Below are 20,297 nucleotides of genomic sequence, written 5' to 3' on the forward strand. Positions count from 1 at the left end.
GAACATCATAAAATAATGTTGCTAATTTAAAACTGTTTCGTTATATATTATTGTAAATCGCCTGAAATAATGCACTTCTTGAAGAAAGTGATAAGCAGTCATTAAAGGGCCTGCACCATCTGATGGGCCGCTGGGAACATGTGTCTCTCTCTCTCTAGAGAGCCACAGCAGGTTGGAAGGCGACAGAGATTCTGACAACAGGGCTCTGGGACACTGCACAGACTGCCCATGCCTTGGGCCGGCTCTGCCTAATGTATACTCATGTTAAACCTTAAACCTGTTTCAGTTCAATCAATTTGCAATTAAAATGCTTAACTTATGACTATAACCTTTCTATTCACATAAAACAAAAACACATTTAGGGCCTGATTTACAAAAATGTTTTCAATGGGACTCAGGAGGGGTTATTATCACATGGGGAAATTACTTTTCCCCACAGGGACGTAATTTCACCAACATGCCAGGGGTAGCGGAAGTGACATCACATGACCCTTGACCTGTGATGACATCACAAGAAGTGATGTCATTTGACCCCACCCCAAAGTGACATCACTGGAAGCAATGGAACACTACCTTTATACCCGTTGACAAAACAGGAAGTGGCATCACATAGCATTGTTCCTAAACACACTGTGATAAATATGGTTAATATATCACTGTAATGTGATATACATTTCATACAAGAATTAATCACCATATGTATTGTTAATATCAATGTTTATAGGCCCATATTCCCAAATTACCATGAATGCAAGCAGACATCCAAGGCCAAATGATAACGATGTGTTATTATATAGCATTTACGCTTAAGCACTTTATATAGAACAGATATACCTACAATATCCCCCAACCTGTGTTGTTACTCATTTATAGACCTCAGAAGGATGAAAGGCTGAGTTGGCCTTGCTGTGATTCAAACCTGTAACCTGCAGATCACAAACACATAGCAGCAGCGAGCACACACCCCACTGAGCTATCTTACTGGTTATAGTAAAATCAGCATTTCAATCTCTGAATGTTCTCAAAGCCATAAAGCAAATTACACTCTGTTGTGGATACCAATAAACTGGTAACTGAGATTTAACAGCAGGTCAGTTCATCTGCAGGTCTGGTGCAAAGTTGGCCACGTGAACAGCCTCCGTGGATCTACTTTTCAGGCTTCGTTTGTTGGCAAAATACATACCATTTGGACGTTCAGCTGCAGAAAAAAGATATGCTATAACTGCAACTTGCGAAAAGCAAAATGCATATAGTTTTTGTCTACATTGTGGATTTCAGGGGTTTAAAAACAGACCAAATCACTGACTGACCCCCTGAAGTCTGCCTAAAATAAACCTTTAATGAGTCAAACAATTATTGTCTATAATTCCAGAAGGATTACTTTTTATTCCTATTCTTTCTTATTTAGGGTCACTGCTCAAAGTGTTACACTTGTGGAACCCCCTGTTTGATAAGAGGCCTGAACAAGAAAGCCAGCCACTCCAGAAACAAAGAACCACATGGTATTGGCCACAGCCCAAGAACTTCCATTTGAAAAAAATAAAAAGAAACAGATTTTTTTTGTTTTTTGTAGGGGTAGCAAGGAAGACCACAGGGGTAGCAAGGCAGAAGTCAGGCGACCCCCAAATGATAACCCTGTTTCCCCAACCAACTTATGGCCCTCAGCGAACTTTATGGCGGGTCATTATCCCGCCACTCGGTCTATAATTTGCATTACTAAAAGCGGGTCTAGTTTCTTCTAAAAATGGTTGCCGCACTGACTTTGTTCAAAGTGAGACTGATTTTGTAACTTCGATTGATGGATAAGGTAATGAAAGTTGGATGGGGGCTCACAAAGATACAAGTGGCCAACCCACTGCTTTCTGCATGAAATAAACTGTGTATTACGATTACGACTGTGATGTGACAAACAGTTTGCACAATGAGTTCCTGCTTGTACAATGTGGGGATTGTCTGATGTCCTTTTTTTATTGCGGCTCACAAAGATACAAGTGGCCAACCCACTGCTTTCTGAATGAAATAAACTGTGTATTACGATTACGACTGTGATGTGACAAACAGTTTGCACAATGAGTTCCTGCTTGTACAATGTGGGGATTGTCTGATGTCCTTTTTTTATTGCGGCTCACAAAGATACAAGTGGCCAACCCACTGCTTTCTGAATGAAATAAACTGTTTATTACGATTACCACTGTGATGTGACAAACAGTTTGCACAATGAGTTCCTGCTTGTACAATGTGGGGATTGTCTGATGTCCTTTTTTTATTTCCTTAGCCACCTGATTCCCTCCTGATTGCAACGGTCGTGAACGCTGTTTTTGTCAACTCAGACTGCTTAGAATGCAGGAAGGTTTTGCCAGAGATAAATTGTAACTACATTTGGGAACACTAGCAACGTAAATGTTTTAAATGTACTCAGATGTTGTTTAGCCAGACGTGGCGTCATAGACGCGCTGCCAGAAGCGAACACTGTGCCATTTAGGAGTCTGTGCATTGTATATTTCATGGCCCTTGTTGTCCACGAGTCTCAAAGAAGAATTCTTCTATTTTTTTCAGTTTGGCAGCTTTATCCTAACAGCAGACTGCTCAAGAAAATGTGTGTGCCAACCTCTCACCAACACTGTCCTCTGTGTGGACTTCAAATGCTCAGGTGCAGCAACGTGTGGGATGCGGCTGGGTATCCGAGGCTGCTATAATAACGCAGGCCAGTGCTCTGTTGATGTACCGAAAAATAGCGGTGGAGTCGGCATCGGCAACAACCAACAGCGTGATGGAGTGTATGGCCTGGTCTCTGTCTGTGATGTCAACTCCAAGAATTGGTTTGCTGTGGTCCTTGTATATAGCAGGCCCTTCCTGCCTATACTTCCTAGTGTGGAATCGCTTTATGTCTTCTTCAAACAGACGTATGTCAGAGTCACTACCACAAACATCCTCAATGTACGTACTAACAATACTGTTTTTCCAACTCAGTCAACTTTTCGTTGTACCTTAACCTTGAAATGTGTTCCTCTGACCATATCTAAAATGGCGCACATGGCATAAGCATGATTACAACGCCCACCACCTGCAGCCAAGGGGACACTAAAGGGGATTCTCCATAAAGGCAGAGGGAACTCTAGGAGATTGTTTGTCAAATTAAGGCTTTTCTGCAGGTTATATGCTTTCTTCATTAAAGACAGAGTAAAAACAGAAAGATGTATAGACTTATCAAGTCATAAAAGCACTATGTTTTCACAGCACCATGCCATTTGTTCTGCTCCTGATGTACTGATCCGAACCTGGGGAAATGGGCTGTGCTCAGTGAAGAATTCACTGCCTGCATCATGTATGTTAATTAGGGAGTAGAAATGCAATGATAGAGACCTGTGACACATAGGCGTTATTCGTCCATGTATTGCTGTCCCAATGTGGTCTGCATGTTAAAACATATATGCCTTGTGAAGAGATTTTTTTGGATGCTAGTCTCTGGGAAATACAGGGTGCACGTTACAATTCAGACACTACCCCGTCACTGCAGAATGGACCATTCATGGCCTCTTCACCTTCTCAGATCTTTACTTTCTACTTTGCGAAGTTGGTGACTGCCTGTTTTTTTTTTTTAATCTCATGGGTGGATACAAAACATGGGTGCATTCCAGTTCCTTCCACTTTTCATGTGCAACTCGCAGGTGGTTGGTGGTTGCAGAGGTGAAATTGTAATCTGAAACAGTAATTGTGATTTGGAATGTCATCCACATACATTACAAATGTGGGTGATACATTTACAAATATAACACATTTGAATGTTCTTGTTTTTGCAAAAGCAAAGCCTTTTGATAGAAATGGCCCAATACTGCCAAAGTTGAATAATTAATCTCCCAGGATGTTCCCTCTATAAAAAAAACAAAAAATGAATAACATGTGCACAAAACATATCACATCACAGACACATACACATAATAGCATGCTGAGATGTGCACACATACAATTCACAGTTGCCCATTTGGTAGTTCAGTTTGTTGAGGGCTTGACACTGAGATACATCTGAAATCTACAGTTTATTGGATCAAATCGAATAGCTTTTCACACATTCACACGTCCAAATCTAATAACAATTTTAAAATGGAGCTTGGCTAGAAATGGAGCTCAGCATGCTTGGTGACTCAACATGCAATTGGCTGAACTGTCCTCTCAAGGCGGAAACACTTCTGGGGTTGCTTGTGGGCCTATGCAGAGTGAATTGAGCATAAGAACTCACTTTGGTACTGGGGGTTCCAGTCATATTTATTTGTGGTTGGTTCTCCTCTGTAATGTGTCTAACAATTAAAAAATCAATGTTCCAGGATGGATTGTGATGTGTAGAAGCATTCACTGGAGTACTCCTTTTTGTTTGACCTTTTTTATACCTGTGCAACAGTAACCACTGTATTTGTGACAGATCAAGTTCTGGGGTACCAGTGATCTTGGGATGAATATTGATTTCTAAACCATCAAACAGCCCCACACCTCTAATACACCAGAATGTATCTGAGCAGATTGGAATAAACAAGCATACAATCAAAATGATAACCCCCATGTCTTATTTTGGTAATGTGGACGGAACAGCAGGCTTATCTCCTCTTAAGGTTGTGGATAGTTTGTTAGTTGAAACACAGCGAAAAATACAATTTTTACCCAATGATAAAAGGAGTGTCCAGTCAAGGTTGTATTAAAATATCTACTTTATCACAACAGTCTAACAACACTATGAAATACAACCCACAGTGTAAAGGAATGCAGAGGACAGACAGTTTCAAAGAAGGAAAAGGGATACTGACAGGCGGTTTGACGGTATGGCTAATAACTACCACAGTCAGGTAATGCTTTTTGGCTTCAGTACAAAGGGAGCAAAGGGTCTTAAAATAACTCTAGGGCCTTCTGAGAATTACCAGGGGGACAGAACCACAATGTACCTTTTGCGGTTGGTATTCTTGGTGCTCGACAGGGTCGAGTCGGCTTCAGGGCTTCTGTGACAGAGAAGATGGGAGTCGGCTATGGGTATCAGGCAGCAAGATGATTCGGCAAGTGAAGCTTGATGAACAGCTGCAGGCTGGTCTACATGGCGCTGGGTGTCAGGAATCATTGTCTCAGTGACGATCAGCAGTTCTGAAGAACTGGTTGAGACATCTTAGATGTCTTTAAGTGACTGAGGCATTGACAATAGTCAGCATTGCAGTCGTCGTGGATCAATGAACTCAAATGGCTTGACAATGTCCTTTAAGGCGAAAGGTGGTAGATGCTTGTTGAGGCACTTCTCTCAGCATATTCAATGGGCTTGTATTGTGCTTTAAGTCAGATGGCTCAAACCTTGTGAGTTGGTTCAGCCAGCTGCATTTTCCTTCATTTCTGGTTCAGAGACTTTTGGGCACTCCCTGTCCAGAGAGCTTGCTGCAGAGCCTAGCAGGGTTCTCTGTGTGCTTGCTGGGTACCATTTCTGGAATGGCTGGAGGTCCTCTGAGTTCATTTTCATCCTCTGTTCCCTGTGAGAATTTAGGGGAGGGATCCTGTTTCCCTCTTTGGATATCCTGGCCTTCCTTCACTGTTCGTAGATGTAAGGCAGACTGTACCTTCAGCCAGGGTCCAAGGTTGAGTTCTTCTTTCTTACTTCTTGTAAAATCCTCAGATGATCTGACAAAAGAGGGTCCCAGCCCTCTTTTAAAGCCAAGTGGGCCACAGTGATTGGTGTAGGCTGAACCTTCCTTACTAAACCAATCCTGGGGTCCCTACCAGTAATATTCTGTATGTGTGAGATCATAACCAGAATGCTATACAACAGGAAGGGTAAAGGGGTGAAAACAGGAACAAGGTATGCCCCATAACTAGTGTAAAGGAGGTCCCAGGCATGACCTGCACCCCTTCCCCTCATTTCGAGCTGCCAAGAGGGTACTCACCAAGGTGCGTGCCATATGAGGAGCAAATTAACCAGCAGAGAGCTGCTCTGGGACTCTACCCAGTGTATATTAGAAGATTTGTACCTGTCGGAGCACCCATAACCAGACAACCCTGGGCAGCACGGTACCCTATCAGACAGCCATACCAGCCATTGACACAAAATGAGGAATACCTACACACGGTCCACGAACAGACTCCAAAAGCCATAATGGAAGGCCAGTGGAACTGACAAGAGCCTGAACAGACTCACGAGAGAGCAAGAGTGGCTAACAAAGGCGAACACGGCAGTATTAGTAGCTACAAAAATAAATGTAATACACACAGAGAAGAGACAATATTAAAGTGTAAGGAGATGGTGCTACAAGACAAGATGGAAGCAACCACCCTGTTAAATGTGTGTAAATAGGCTTGAAACGCATGATTCTAAGTAATCGATACTGCTTGCAATGCTTAGTAGAAGATAGAGCGGCAAGCGCCAACCTTATGTCTACCTCAATAAGGCACATAAAGCAGAAATGGGCCCAGGCTGCCAGAGGCCTGACAGGCCAAGTTTTTTTAAACCCAGCCAAAGCCAGGAGAAGGAGCAAAATCAAAACTCAGCAAGAGCGGCTCAGGCTTAGGAAATCGAGGTCAAGGGGAGGAGAGCATGAGCTCACAGGACTCCAACTTCAGAGCATACCAGCCTGCACATGCAAGGTCAAGATAAGGGAGGCCCCAGTCAGGTGGCCGAGCCGAAGCAGAATTAAATATAATAAAAGCTAGAAACTGAAGCAGATTCACTGTGAACAGACACGTGACCAGCCAGGCGCGAAGATGTACCACCGCCTCATGTCATCCAGAGCCCAGGATGCCATAACTTTTCCCGATAAGAGACTACAGCTCTGAGGCCAAACCCAGCCAACTAATTGACACATAGCCCTAAAATACTGATTGATGGAAGGGAGGCAGGGTGAAACTTGGTACACCAGATCCTTGGGTGTCCGTTATGCATGCTGCTAATTAAAGTGGAGATTCATGTCTAGGGGTGTAACTTGCCCAATCACAATGGACCATGTAATCTAGGGTCCTATAGACACTGTAACCAATAAGACATCGTACTTGTAGTGACGTCAATCACGTGTGATGTAGTGGGATGGGCGTAGACGCCCACCCAATAAGAGTTATCCAATCTGCATGCCCTATTATCGTATACAGATATAGCACCTATACTTAAGTTACCTTTCCTAACCAATTATATTGCATGATGATTTTTTATAGAAATTAGACGTCAGTGATGACGATTTGTGTCTATAAGAATTGCTGTTCTACTAAAGTTCGAGGAAGTCGGAGCGAGACAGGTGTTCGCGATGCTGCTGATTACCTTATGCTGATGTATGTATCATTAAACAGACTTCCCTTTGCCAACTTATTGAGTCCTGATTTTTTAGATGTGTTAGAATAAGTGAATCCTGCACCCCCTGTCCTCACATGGTGCAGCTATCTTGTCTTACAAGTTCTTGAGTGTGAGAGCTGGTCAATGGGCCCGTCAGCTAATTCCTCCCCTCGTGAACACTTGGTAGCAGAGGATGGTTTCGGCCATCGATTATTGATAATCGATTGATATAGTTATAAGACACGCTTAGACCGACGGCACGAAGTAACTAACTCTGGGCCTTCGGTTACATCACGAGTCCTTTTGCCATTCCGGCTGAGAAGGCTGAGAAGCTCCCCGTGGACAATGATAGAGTAAAATTCCCAAAAATCTGCAGTGGGTCTGAAGGAACCCGCTTTTCCAAGCATAACCCTTCTCATTCCCACAGGCAGCGGATCAGACGAAAACCTTAAAAGCAGGAAGGGGCGGTGATCCTGAAGTTCCAGAGAGGAAAAGAGGCGATCGGTGAGTGAAACAACGAAACTCGTTACCTTGACAAATGTCTCATAGGCCTTAGAGCTCGAGGGGAAAGGTAACAGAGGGTGGTGGAGAAAAAATAAAACAGCTAGAAGTAGAAAAGATTGTATATATATATAGGGGGTAAAGACTCAAGCACCTGAAGTAAATCGTGAAAAAATATCAGGGGGGCACCTGAAATTAAAAACGTAATGAATACCGGGGTGCACCCGAGAGAACATTGTAGAGAATATCAGGGGGGCACCTGAAATTAAAAATGTAAGGAATACCGGGGGGGGTGGGGCACCCGAGAGAAAACTTAAAATTCGCCTTGTCCCTGCGCATTAAAGAGTGGTCAGAAGGAACATGAACCCAGAGCCCACAGAGGGGGGACATTAGGCTACTATTACGTTTAAAGACGTAAGAACAGGGTTCGTTCAAATCCCATGATGGGGTAATAATTTGAAGGCAGGTATACGTATGACCAGCTGGCGTCTATCTAGTCTGTCAAGCATCTGTCCTATATGTCTTGTGTATGTCAAATGTGAAATTGTTGTATTATTGATTGATGGCAATGCATTTTGGCTTTATGCGATTCTGTAAATAAGAGGGAATCGCCACTGAATTGACAAGTGTTGTGTAAACTGTTGGTATAAAATTTGCGGAGAAAGTTGAATTGGAGTTTGGGTATGTGGTGCTCGCTCATACTAGCGAAAAGTTTAAAAAATTGTGTGAACATTGTTGGTGACAAAATTAAGAATGGAGGAACTTACCCCACTTCCACATTTATGCAAGCAGTTGCCAAAGCATGCAAAAAAACGGAAGAAATATAGCCAAGAGTGGGTTAAGGGCACCGCAAATAAGATGTTTATGCCGTGGTCCCAGAATGGGTCGTTGTCTAAGGCTGTTTTGCAGCACAAGACCACCTTCTTACATGCCACATATAGCGGTAAGAAGCTCGAGAAACACCTCGCTGTCCTCGAACTTTGGAAAATGTTTGAGCAAGCAAAGGAAGAAGAACCACCCGCAGACTGGATATTAAATGTATGTACGGAGGGGGCTGTGACGCCTACCGTGCCACCAGCCCCGCCGGAACCAGTCATTGAGGGAAGCAAGTTAGAGGGTTTCTACCCGTTGAGAGAACTCAAAGCAGCCACAGGGTATAGCAACCCTGCATATGAGTCACCTACATACAATAGTGACGAGGCGAAGGAGAAGGAACAGGAAATTGATTTGGCCTCAACGGTCCCGAGGGGCAAGGAGAGGCGAGGCGATTGAAGTAAGGATCAGGCACAGACTTGTGCACCCTTCGATAAGGAGAGAGAGGGAAAAAAGCGGAAAGGAAGTGATGAGTTAACGTTCGCAAAAGATGAATGGTTGAAAGGGCAGATACTGTTGAAATTAGATGGAAAAGGAAGTGATGACGCAAGGCCGAGTGAACGGTCTGGCGAGGTGCAAAGAAAGGAACAAGAGAAAGAAGAGGATATGAGAGACGAGAGGGCAAGAAAGAAGGATAGGTTGAGGCGAGAACAACTATAACGCGAAGAGCAAGGTATACCGCTCAGTCGCACACAATTTGCAGCCTATGAAAAATACATGCAGAACATCCTAAAGTTAGAGGCAGAAAGGAGAGTTCGCAAAAGGAAAGTGAAGAAGCGAGAAGACAAGGAAAGTAAAAGGGCAAAGGAACGTAGAAATGAACGGATGAGGGAAGTAGATAAGGTTAGAGAGGAAGCGAAGAAACAAAGAGAAATGGATGAGGAAGCAGAATGTAAACGCAGACAAAGGGCATGAGATCTAGAATATTTGCAACGGGAAGTTAAAAAACCCAATCCTGTTGTAGACTGGGAAGTGTAGAAGAGTTCTTTCCTGCAAGCGATGCGGTAACAGGTATAAGCGGGACGAATATTGATGATGGCTTCGATACCAGAAGCATCGGGAAAATGATTGATAAAATATATGATGAAATGGGGCTGGAACTGATCTCCCAAGAGGAAAGGGAAGATGAGCGCTTAGAGAGCACTCAGCTATATGACACTGAGGATGTCACACAAAGTAGTGGGAGTAGGGGACTGTCCTTAGATAGACTAGAGATTGGGCAGAATGAAGATGATGCAAGAAGTTGTGTAAACTGGGAGTATTCAGAGTCTGACTCTGGTGGGGAAACAGAGGAGGTGGCGCATGACGAAGGGAGACGGTGTGAAAAGTGGCTCCCAAAGGTCTGAGAGGTACGATGGTCAGATGCTAGTGGGTCCACAAGTAGGACACCGAAGTCCGCTGGACAGTCCAGTGGACATGAAGAAACACCCCGCGGTCAGAGGTGGGCAACAGCATCTGCCTATGCGGACAGGCTAAGAGCATTGCCAGGTAGACGGCAAGGCGGGAACGCCACCCCGGCAAAAGACCAGAGAGGAACAGGGAAGGAAAAAGAGGATTGCACATTCCAATTCCCGCAATTAGAAAAGGGGGGGCAAGACCACAATATATTCCATGGACACACATGGACTGAGAGAACCTTAAAAATAAGCTTCCAATGCTGACATCGGGAGCCAGGAAGTGGATACACGAGTTAGAGAAAATGACGGGGGGTGTCACCCTAGCTATAGGGGACATTAAGGGACTCCTAATTGCCATACTTGGTGAAAGAGCAGACGACGTGTGGAAAAGGGCAGGCTACCCTAGGGTAACCATAACCAACACCTCCCATGATGGAGCACCATTTAATAACTGTAGAGCAGCAGTGGGGAAAGCGCTGCGTAGGCTATATCCAGACACGTCTGATATGGGAGCTATAATGACTCGAAAAACAAAAGAGTCAGAGGATCCGTTGCTTTGTATCCAAAATTTTCAGGACACGTGGGTACTCGAAACGCATGAGTCTTGGATGAAATCTATCCCTGTATTCTATCACATATTGCGCCAAGGGTTACTAGAACCGGTGCAAAAACAGCTAAAAAAATTAGTAGGAATAGAAGCCAAACCGTGGGCCAAAATACAATTGACAATTGCACATTACTGTAAGGCTGTTGCAAGAAAAGAATCGGAAGAAAGAGGCAACGCGTAAGGAAGAGGAGGCGAAGCTGGTGCAAAGGAAGCTCTCAAAGTATGCTCTTGAGGGAGCCATGCTAACAAGCCCAGCCGAATCGAGTGCACAACGTGCAACCAACCCGCCGCAGACTAATCAGGCTAACACAGGATTCTACCCAAGAGGAAGGGGTTTTTGAGGAAGAGGATGGCAGAGTAATCAGGGAGGGTTTCGAGGGTAACCAAGGAGGCTTTCAAAATGTTCAAAGTGGTATCCAGAACGCACAGATGGGCAGTCCAACTATGCCAGATGGACAGATGGCCCGACCACCACCAGTATGTTGGCTGTGTGGAGTGACAGGACATGTGGCGCGCATGTGCAGAAGCCAAAGTATATGGCAGAACAACCAAGGGATGGGGTAGGCATGGTGAATCAACCTGCTTTCCCACAACAGGGCAGTGCACAAAACTATACCGTGCAGCAGCAGGCGGTTGGCCTGCAGCAAGGTGCACAGCAAGTGATTCAGCCACTGAATATGGGGAATTTGCCACAGGGACAGCCCAAGCAGACCTTGCCGCAAGTGGCTCAGGACACTAACTCCAGTGGGGGAATTAACCCTGGAAATGGGGGAAACCCACAAGTATACAGTGGAACGAACCTGTATATGAAATAGGACAGCTCACAGGGGACTCTGATGTGTTCTATCCTATCAGTGACACCAGACCCTAACAGACAACCTAGGGTAAATGTCACCATAGGGGAGAAAGAATATTCCTTCTTAGTTGACACAGGTGCAACGCGTTCGTGCATACGAGAAGGCAAGTTCTCCTTGTCCGGAGAGGCCATAGATACCCAGAGTTTTACTGGAGCTCATAGCAGAGTTCCCTTCACTGATGCACTCCCAGTCTCATTGGGAGAGTGCGACATGAATGTACCTTTATTGTATTCTCGTCAGTCCCCAGTAAATATCATGGGCCGGGACTTGATGACAAAGTTGAATATGACCATCTCATTCACTGAGGATGGCATAGTGTGCTCCACCCCTGGAATGGATTATTCAAACGTGTGTGAAATAATCAAAGCATACTCCGGACGTGCAGCCATGAGAGCTATAATGCTGGAGCCGAAGTTTTCGCATATGGCGTGCGAGTGCTTATGGTGGGATTGCCAGGGCTCGCAGACGAGACTATGAGAACCCCTGATGAATTTTTGTTTAGACCAAGAATACCCATGCATGAAGAGGAGGGACAAGTATTTCCCCTAATGATAGAATCTGTCACAGTGCGGGGGAAAGTGGTACAGATCGAAGGGCATGATGATGAAGGCAGACCATGGGGTGGGATTATCGCCATCAGAGAAGGGTATCGAGTGACAGACGTCACTGATGATGATCTGTTAGAAGAATGCCCTAGCCTAGAAGAGACAAGGGTGGAAGTGAGTCTCATATTTTGGGTCAAAATGATCAAACGGAAAGTGCCACAGAGAATGATGTTAGTGCTGGTACGTCCGGAATATTTCGATGACGGCATGCCCAAGTCCCATCCAAGATATGGACTACAGGGCCCTACGACGTAGGTCTCCTGAAGGGGGCTGGCGAAGTAAGAATTAAATTAAAACTGGGAGCAATTCTGTCGCGGGCACAACAATATCCCATGTCCAGAGAAGCGGATCAGGGGATCGCAAAGACAATCTCTGCCATGAATGAGCAGGGCATTTTAGTGATGTCAGAATCACCTTGCAACACAGTGATTTATCCTGTCAAGAAATCGAAGGGAGGGTCCTGGCGTTTATTCCAGGATTTATGAGCATTGAACGACATAGTCGAAGCCGAGTTCCCTCTAGTGCCTAATCCATCCACAATTCTGTGCAACATACCCACTGAAGCAAAATACTTCACGGTAATCGATTTGAAAAATGCGTTTTTCTCGATTCCATTGCACGATGACTCACAAGACCTGACGTCATTCACTTTCAGACAAATGCACCTGAAAAGCTCGAGGTTGCCACAGGGGCATTGTGAGTCTCCATCCATTTTCAACATAGTCCTCCAAATGGACCTAAGTAATATTGCGGTCGACAGTTTTGTTTTGCAGTATGTAGATGACATTCTGATCTGCAGCATCACTGAAGAGCACTGCCGACACGACTCAGTCCAGCTATTGGCTATACTGGCTGAAAAATGATACAAAGTAGACAAGGACAAGTTGCAGTACTGCCAACCAGAGGTGTTGTACTTAGGGCAACTGATCTCACATGAGGGGAAAAAGGTAACCCCAGAAAGGGCGGAAGCCATCTTGAACACGGCCAAACCGCGCTCAATAAAGCAAATGCAAAGCTTCTTGAGCCTGTACAATTATGTCTGAGCATGGGTCTTTGACTACAGCTCGTATACCAAGCCCTTGCTACAGGCCCTTAAAAAGGCCCAGGCAACACGAGAAGAAATCGAGTGGAATGAAGCAATGAAGAATGGGTTTACAGAACTCAAGGGGGCAATTTGTAAGGCCCCAGTTGTCGGGATTCCTAATTATGCAGAGGAATTCTATCTGTTCTCCCATACTGATGGCAATTTTATGACGGCAGTGCTCGCACAGCGAACTTCACTGTTGTACAAGCCCCTAGCATATTACAGCGGGAGTCTGGACCCGGTCATGAAGGGCCACTTCCCTTGCAAACAAAATCTAGCTGCTGCCGCGTTCGCCATCGATAAGGCGTCATCCATTGTGATGGGGTGCTCCATGACATTGTATGTTGAGCACTCACTATTGGCCATACTAGAAAAGCCAAAGGGCACATTGACGTCTCAGAGAGCATCCGCTTATGAAGTGTTTATTTCTAACCCAACAATCAAAATAGTGCGATGTAAGACTGTAAACCATGCTACGTTCATAGCTGAGCCAGTCACAGCGGGAGAACACGTGCACGACTGTGCGAACTATGAGGAATTCTATAATGAGATTCCCAGTGTAAAGGAAAATGCCCTGGCAAAAGGAGAGATCGTCTTTATTGACGGGTCTTCGAGAATTGACCAAGAAGACGGACAAAGGTATACAGGCATGGCCGTGATAAAGCACAAAGCAAATGGAGAGTTTCAAGTACTTTTCAGTGCCAGAATACCATCTCATTATTCGGCACAGGCTGTAGAGCTATTGGCATTGATACTCGCCATTGAGAATCATGCAGACCAGGAAGCGACGGTGTACAGTGACTCCGCCTATGTGACGTCCACAGTGCACGCAGGACTAGCGCGCTGGAAAAGCAGGGGCTACCTCCGAGCAGACGGCACACCAGTGCAGCATGCAGCCTTGTTGGACAGGCTGATAAAAGCACTACAGCTCCCAGTGGGCATAGCGGTCATGAAATGCGCCGCTCATACCAAGGGGACAGATTTCGTGTCTCACGGAAATCATGAAGCAGACAAGAAGCCAAGCGAATTGCATCCAAAACCGAAACAATCATTGACGTGGAGGTGGCACGTACCCATGAGCAAATGATGGTAGCCCGAACCACACCTGAAGCCTATAGCAATATGGGGCAGTCTCAGTTAATGGAGCTCCACTAGCGCTAGAACAGCTCCACTACCCAATACACATGTCTAAGGAAAATCTTGCCGCAACGCTCGCCAAAGACTGGTTTATACCGAATTCAGCAGAGCATGTTCCATTTATTATAGTCAACTGCATAATTTGTCAGCAATTCACACCTGGGCACACATTAAAAGTAACGAGAGGAGTCATTCCCAGACCAAATGGACCGTTCCAGCACCTGCATATCGATTATGTCGATATGATTCAGGTTTGTAATGGGTACAGGTATTTAATTGTGGTGGTGTGTCCTTTCTCAAGATGGATAGAAGCAGGTCCCTGTACATACCCCGATGCAGCCTGTGCCGCAAAATTCCTGGTGAGAGAAGTGTTCCCTAGGTGGGGGGTGTGTGAGTTAATGAGATCAGATAACGGGCCCCATTTTGTAAACGCAGTGTTTGAGCAGATTAGCTTGTTGCTTCGTATAAAGCACAAGTTCTCGTCGGCGTAACACCCGGAGGGAAATGGGATATGTGAGCGGCTCAACGGCCTATTAAAAGAGAGAATAGCCAAGTTAAAGCTCACATTAAAGAGCGGATGGTTGCACTGTCTACCACTGGCATTGTATGCTCTTCGGAACCAACCAGGCTCCATCCATCGTCTTACGCCGCACAAAATTGTTACGGGTAGAAAGATGAGGACCCCTCTGACCCCCTGAGACAGGGCTAGATGTGATGCCCAGCCTGCTAGGGAGGTTCTAGGAGCAGAAATGAAGTATTACCTGGACTGTCTCACATCCAGCACCTCTATCATTACAGGCCAGCTGCAACGACGGCGTAAAGGAAACAGCACAACACAAACCACAACAGACAGTGCTGATGCAGGCGCAGCTCACAGCCTCCATGCGCCTCTTGTCTTCCCTGGCGACAATGTCCTTGTGAGGAATTTTACAAGGAAAAAATGGGACGAGTCAAGGTTTAATGGCCCTTTCATCGTAGAGGACTGCACCCCGTCTGCTGTCAAACTCAAGGAAAGAAGAGCCTGCATTTTCCTAAACGACATCAAACCGTTTATAGGAGAGAGAAATCCTACTGCATCCATTGCAGAGGAATCTACAGACAACGGGGAAGGACCTCAGCACGTGCAGACAAGATCTATGGCGAGGAAGAAGGACGCATGAGCAGAGAAGAAAAGGAAAAAGCCTGTGGGTGAAAATCTAGTCCACACTGAACTTGTCCTTGTGCACAGAAAGAGACAAAAGCAAGAAACAAACCCGCTTTGCAGCGAAAAGTGAAGGGTAAAGAAGAGAATCATATGTTCTGAAACTGCAGTGACACTGACAACTCAAGCACGTTGAACCACATAAAGCATTCAACACAAACTCTAAGACTCTGATAAGTAGTAAAACAAGACATTTGTGGGAAAAAAAAACAGTTATCTAAAGAATCCATTATCAAAACTTTGTGCACAAGAAGTTATGGTACCCCCCAGCAGAAGTCTCAAGTGGGATCTGCTAACCTACTTCCAACTTGTGGTCCTATTATACCCGTCACTCATAGGAAGAGAAGCCAGCGTCACAGAATTAATTCAAGATCCTGCAAACAAGAAAATAATTTGGCAACTGCTGACTGTCATAACAGAAACTTTCATTAAACTGCCCGAGCACAGCGGAAAAGTCACAGATGCTTCCACCACAAGTGATCATTGATGAACTTACGTACTGTAACGCTCACCTGGTTCCCATGGGGGCGCTGGTCTAGTCTGGATTGCTGTGGCCTCTTCTAGCGTGATGCGCAGGACCCGGAACACCGATTGGACCTGACCTCCAAATCGTGCTTGCCTGGCCCGTAGGAATATCCTTCTGCAGATGAGAAAGGGGATTAACAGTCTGCAGAATAGTGTGCTAGCTCCCCCTTTTCCCCCTTCCCCCTTCGTTCCTCTCTAACTTCCTCCAAACCCCGGTTTAAGCTCACCTTATGGTTTGGAAGGATGAACTCTCCATCCTGCTTCTGGTGCAGGGGCGCGTGTTCGTCCAGTTACTTCTCTGGTTTTCAGAATGGCACTGGCAAAATCCACTTGACTTTCCTGAGCAATGCGCCGTAAGTATGAAAGTTCAAAGTTCAAGCGAGGCCCCCTTTATGTTGTCTTTCTAACCTGTGATCTGTCCTTTATTTCAGGTGCAGAATGAAGGCGATGCGTCGAGGGGTTAAACTGCCGAGGTGAGTAGTGATGAGGGCGATCCCTCTAAATGTCCTGATCATTCCCCAGAAATGTCTTTTGTCCTTTCCCCATAGGGGCCGGGGTACGGTACCTGCCAACGGGGCAGCGCCGACCGGAAATGTGGAAGAAAAGCCGGTAAGTATTATGGCTGTTAATCAGGCTTTCCTTCTGTGTTCCTTCTGCTCACCTTTTTTTTCTTCCTCTCTCCCCTAGGTGCAGAGATGTGTCGTCCGATGCTGACAGCCGCGATGGAGCCGGGAGATGTCTCGAGGACAGGTGAGTGAAGCGTGGCGCTGCAGCGAGCAACGCAATGCTTTTAAATGGAAGTCTTTCTTCAGGGATGCTGGCGAGAAGATTCCGGATGCAGGTAAGAAGTTTGAAATAGTCCTTGGTTTTCACCTTTCTCTTCTCTTCCTTCCTTGCAGGTCTTCCAGGTTCGAGGCGGGCGTGGCTGGAGTCCAGGAGCAGGAGCAGACATGGTGAGCGTTAAGCTGCAGGAAGCAGAACAACGCGAAGCATGAGCTGCTGTCTGGGCGTGGCTTAAATAGCCTCCAAAGAAGTCCCAGGTATGTATCCTTCCCCAACTAGGTATGTATCCTTCCCTGGCCACGCCCGAGTGAAAAAATAGTCCCTATGAAAAAATAGTCCCTTTCAGGTCTCAGGGAGGCCTGAAGCGTGCAGCATGGTCTGCATCAGGTAAGTGCACAAAACACCTCCCTTTATGAGACTGGCGCCTATGGCGCCAGGACTGATGTCCAACATGAGCCTGGCACCAAAGGTGCCAGGACTGAGTCCAAAGAGCCCCTATAAGGGGCCGCTGGGCTTTTACCCGAGGGCATGATGCCTGCTTCCGGGGGTGCTGGGCCTGGCCTGGTGCTCCGGGGGTAGGCATCATGACACGTACACGCTATTCGTCCGCATCATATAGGAAGGCCCAGGACTAATCGGGAGAACCACAGATACACTAACCTTCATCAGAGATCCAAGAAACAATGAATACCTCAACCAAGTCTGGTACAAACTAAATTACTTGGTTGCAACTCACGCAGCGGGAAGGTGTGAAACTTGTTCGCCTAAAAAAAAAAGGGATTGTGATCAGGACCCAGTAAACTAGGCAAATGTCCCTATCGTCCGAGGACACCTGGCTGGCGCACAACGTATTATTTCGATTAGTCACAGACTATCCGGAAATGGTGGGGAGGCCTGCAGACGTTGACGTCATCACCTTTCTTAGAGATCCGGCCAACACCCCACACATGGGCACACTTCTCCATGGCATCATGCTCCAAGTGGAGCTGTCCAATTCCAGCGAGAATTCCTAAGGAGATTCCAGTGAGACCTTTCGTCGAGGGACAGACCGAGGAAACAAAGACTGTTCACGCAGCAAGGAAGGCCTAAGATCTAGAGACTAGAAAACCAGGGCAAATGTCATTAACACCCAAAGACAGCCGTTATGCTTTTCGTGTTTTCTTCCACCTCATTGAAAACTTTCCAGAACTAGTGGGCAGACCCCGCAACATTAATGTACCCACCTTCCTCAATGATCCAGCAAAAAATGCACAACTGAATAGGCTCCTGATAGCTATTGTATCACAACTAAGAAGCAATCATGGACATCCACTGTTAAGGAGAGCCTTAGAAGGAGGAAAGCCAAAATAAGAACTTTGTCGTCATTGTTTCACTGTGGAGCAGATAGAGGAAAGAGACACTGTCTTTCAACCTATCACTGAGAGACCGAGAGAAAAGAGCAGATTCAAGAACCTCTCCATCCTATTTTCCTTTTTCTTAATTTTTCTTATTTTTGCCTATTTTTTCGTATGTTCACTTTTATTTTTATTTTTGTTTTTATTTTTACGACATTTCGTTTTTGTGTGATTTTTAGCGATTCCATCTTTTTCAGCCTTTTCTCCATGAACAGATTCCTGCATATTCTCAAGATTGACGCAAATCGGAGATGTGCCCCGAGACAGTGTTTACTATAGAAGTACAGGATGAATGTGCTATACTAAAAACAATAGCCTAACCCTTCTCCATAGTCTAACACAGGAACTGTACTACATATCCAGAGACCACCATCGTCACTCAGGAAAGGGGACATTAAACAGCACTTGTCACTTTAGTGTTTGCTGAACTTTTGAGGGACGAGATCAGAATAAGAAAAGAAACAAACTATTGACTATGGACTTGCCTGAAATGTGGGCCCCGAACATTAACTTAGTTTTGCCACCAATGGAGGGGCATCCCCGCTTCCCTGGAAGGAGATGCTGCAAGCTATCGTTTAAAGCCATTATATGTATATGCATAGTGATTATTGTTGTGTTTTTGTCTCTAACTATAAGAACTGCATTTTTCATTAGTGCACGAAGCATCCCAATGTCTGGGCATCCAGCAGGTAATGGGCGTCTGGGCCCCACAAAAGCACCCAGACCTTATATAGTCATCCCTGTTCCAAGAAAAGCTGATGATAAAGCAAACAAACTGAAATTGAACGTAATAAGTAGTGACAGTTATACGGTTGAGGTTATGAATGATGAGAAAAGCTGGAGACACGGTCAGCACGGAATGAATGATAATGTAGCAATGTTCACAGCACGCACCCACACACAAAATGCACATAAACAAGGGCAAGTGTCAATGGCTACAAGGCCTCCAACGAAGACAGCAGAGAAGGAAAAACTGCCCACCGAACATTCAATTCCAGAGAATAGAGGAGATAACCAAGAAAAGTCAATTGAAATACCAAAGGAGGAGGAAATAGCAAAATTCCTCAAAAACACAGAAGTGGCCACTAAAGAACTCACAGAAAAGACACACGTACTGATAGATTACTTGTTCCCATTTATAATCAGAGCAAAGAACCTGCACGAGGAATTGAAAAACAGAACTATAGAAAGTGTAGCAGCAAGCACACCTGTTCCAACGCAAGCAGCAAGCCGCAGACCTACAACACAGTCACAGATGGGGAGGTTAATGAATAATTGGTGGCTGCGAGAAGTTTACAGTAGACTACAAAAGAAAAGGAAAGGAAGCACCAATCCGTTCCCAACCACAGTAATACAGTCAAAACAGCCTGTTTCACCAAGATACTCAAGGTGGAAAAGCAGCACCGATGCATTCAGAGAAATAGTTATAGAGAATTACAGGAGAACGCTGAGAATCAAGAGAAGCCCTCATGAAGATAACAATGAATGTAATGATTACCTGGACAGCACAGCCCATCTTGGAAACAACATATGGTACCAGCACATGAAGGAAGGAGGGCGAAGTCAGTCTGAAGGTGAATGCTTCATCTGTGCTCTACTACCTTACAGCATGGGAAAATCCAAGATCTTCGTAGCCATAGAAATTGATGTCCCTACAGCACACTGTTTGTCACACGTAGCAATGTGCAACACCAGAGGACAATTTATGGGAAGAGACGCCTCTTCAATATGGGCCGACGAAAAGAATTACCCAGATGAAGATGGCTACATCCAGGACATTAAAACAAGAAACAGGGCGCACACAAGGCATCATGTGATCAGGTACGAGAACCCTGGCGTCAAAGGATCAGGAATAAGATGGGAAATAAACCCAAGACTGAAAGTTCAAGGAAAAACTGCTTAGGAGGCTAAAATCTGGAAGAACAGAGGCCAAATGCAGATCTGGGGGTCAGTGGTCTCACCAGATGGATGGGAAAACGGAGAGTAGTAATCTGTCGAGCGTGGATGGTCCTTGGAGCCTGCAAAGAAACAATAGAGAATTCACAGAGCTT

The sequence above is a fragment of the Ambystoma mexicanum genome, chromosome 1p (genome assembly GCF_040938575.1).
Source record: "Ambystoma mexicanum isolate Mex_15411 chromosome 1p, UKY_AmexF1_1, whole genome shotgun sequence".
NCBI classification, from domain to species: Eukaryota; Metazoa; Chordata; class Amphibia; order Caudata; family Ambystomatidae; genus Ambystoma; species Ambystoma mexicanum.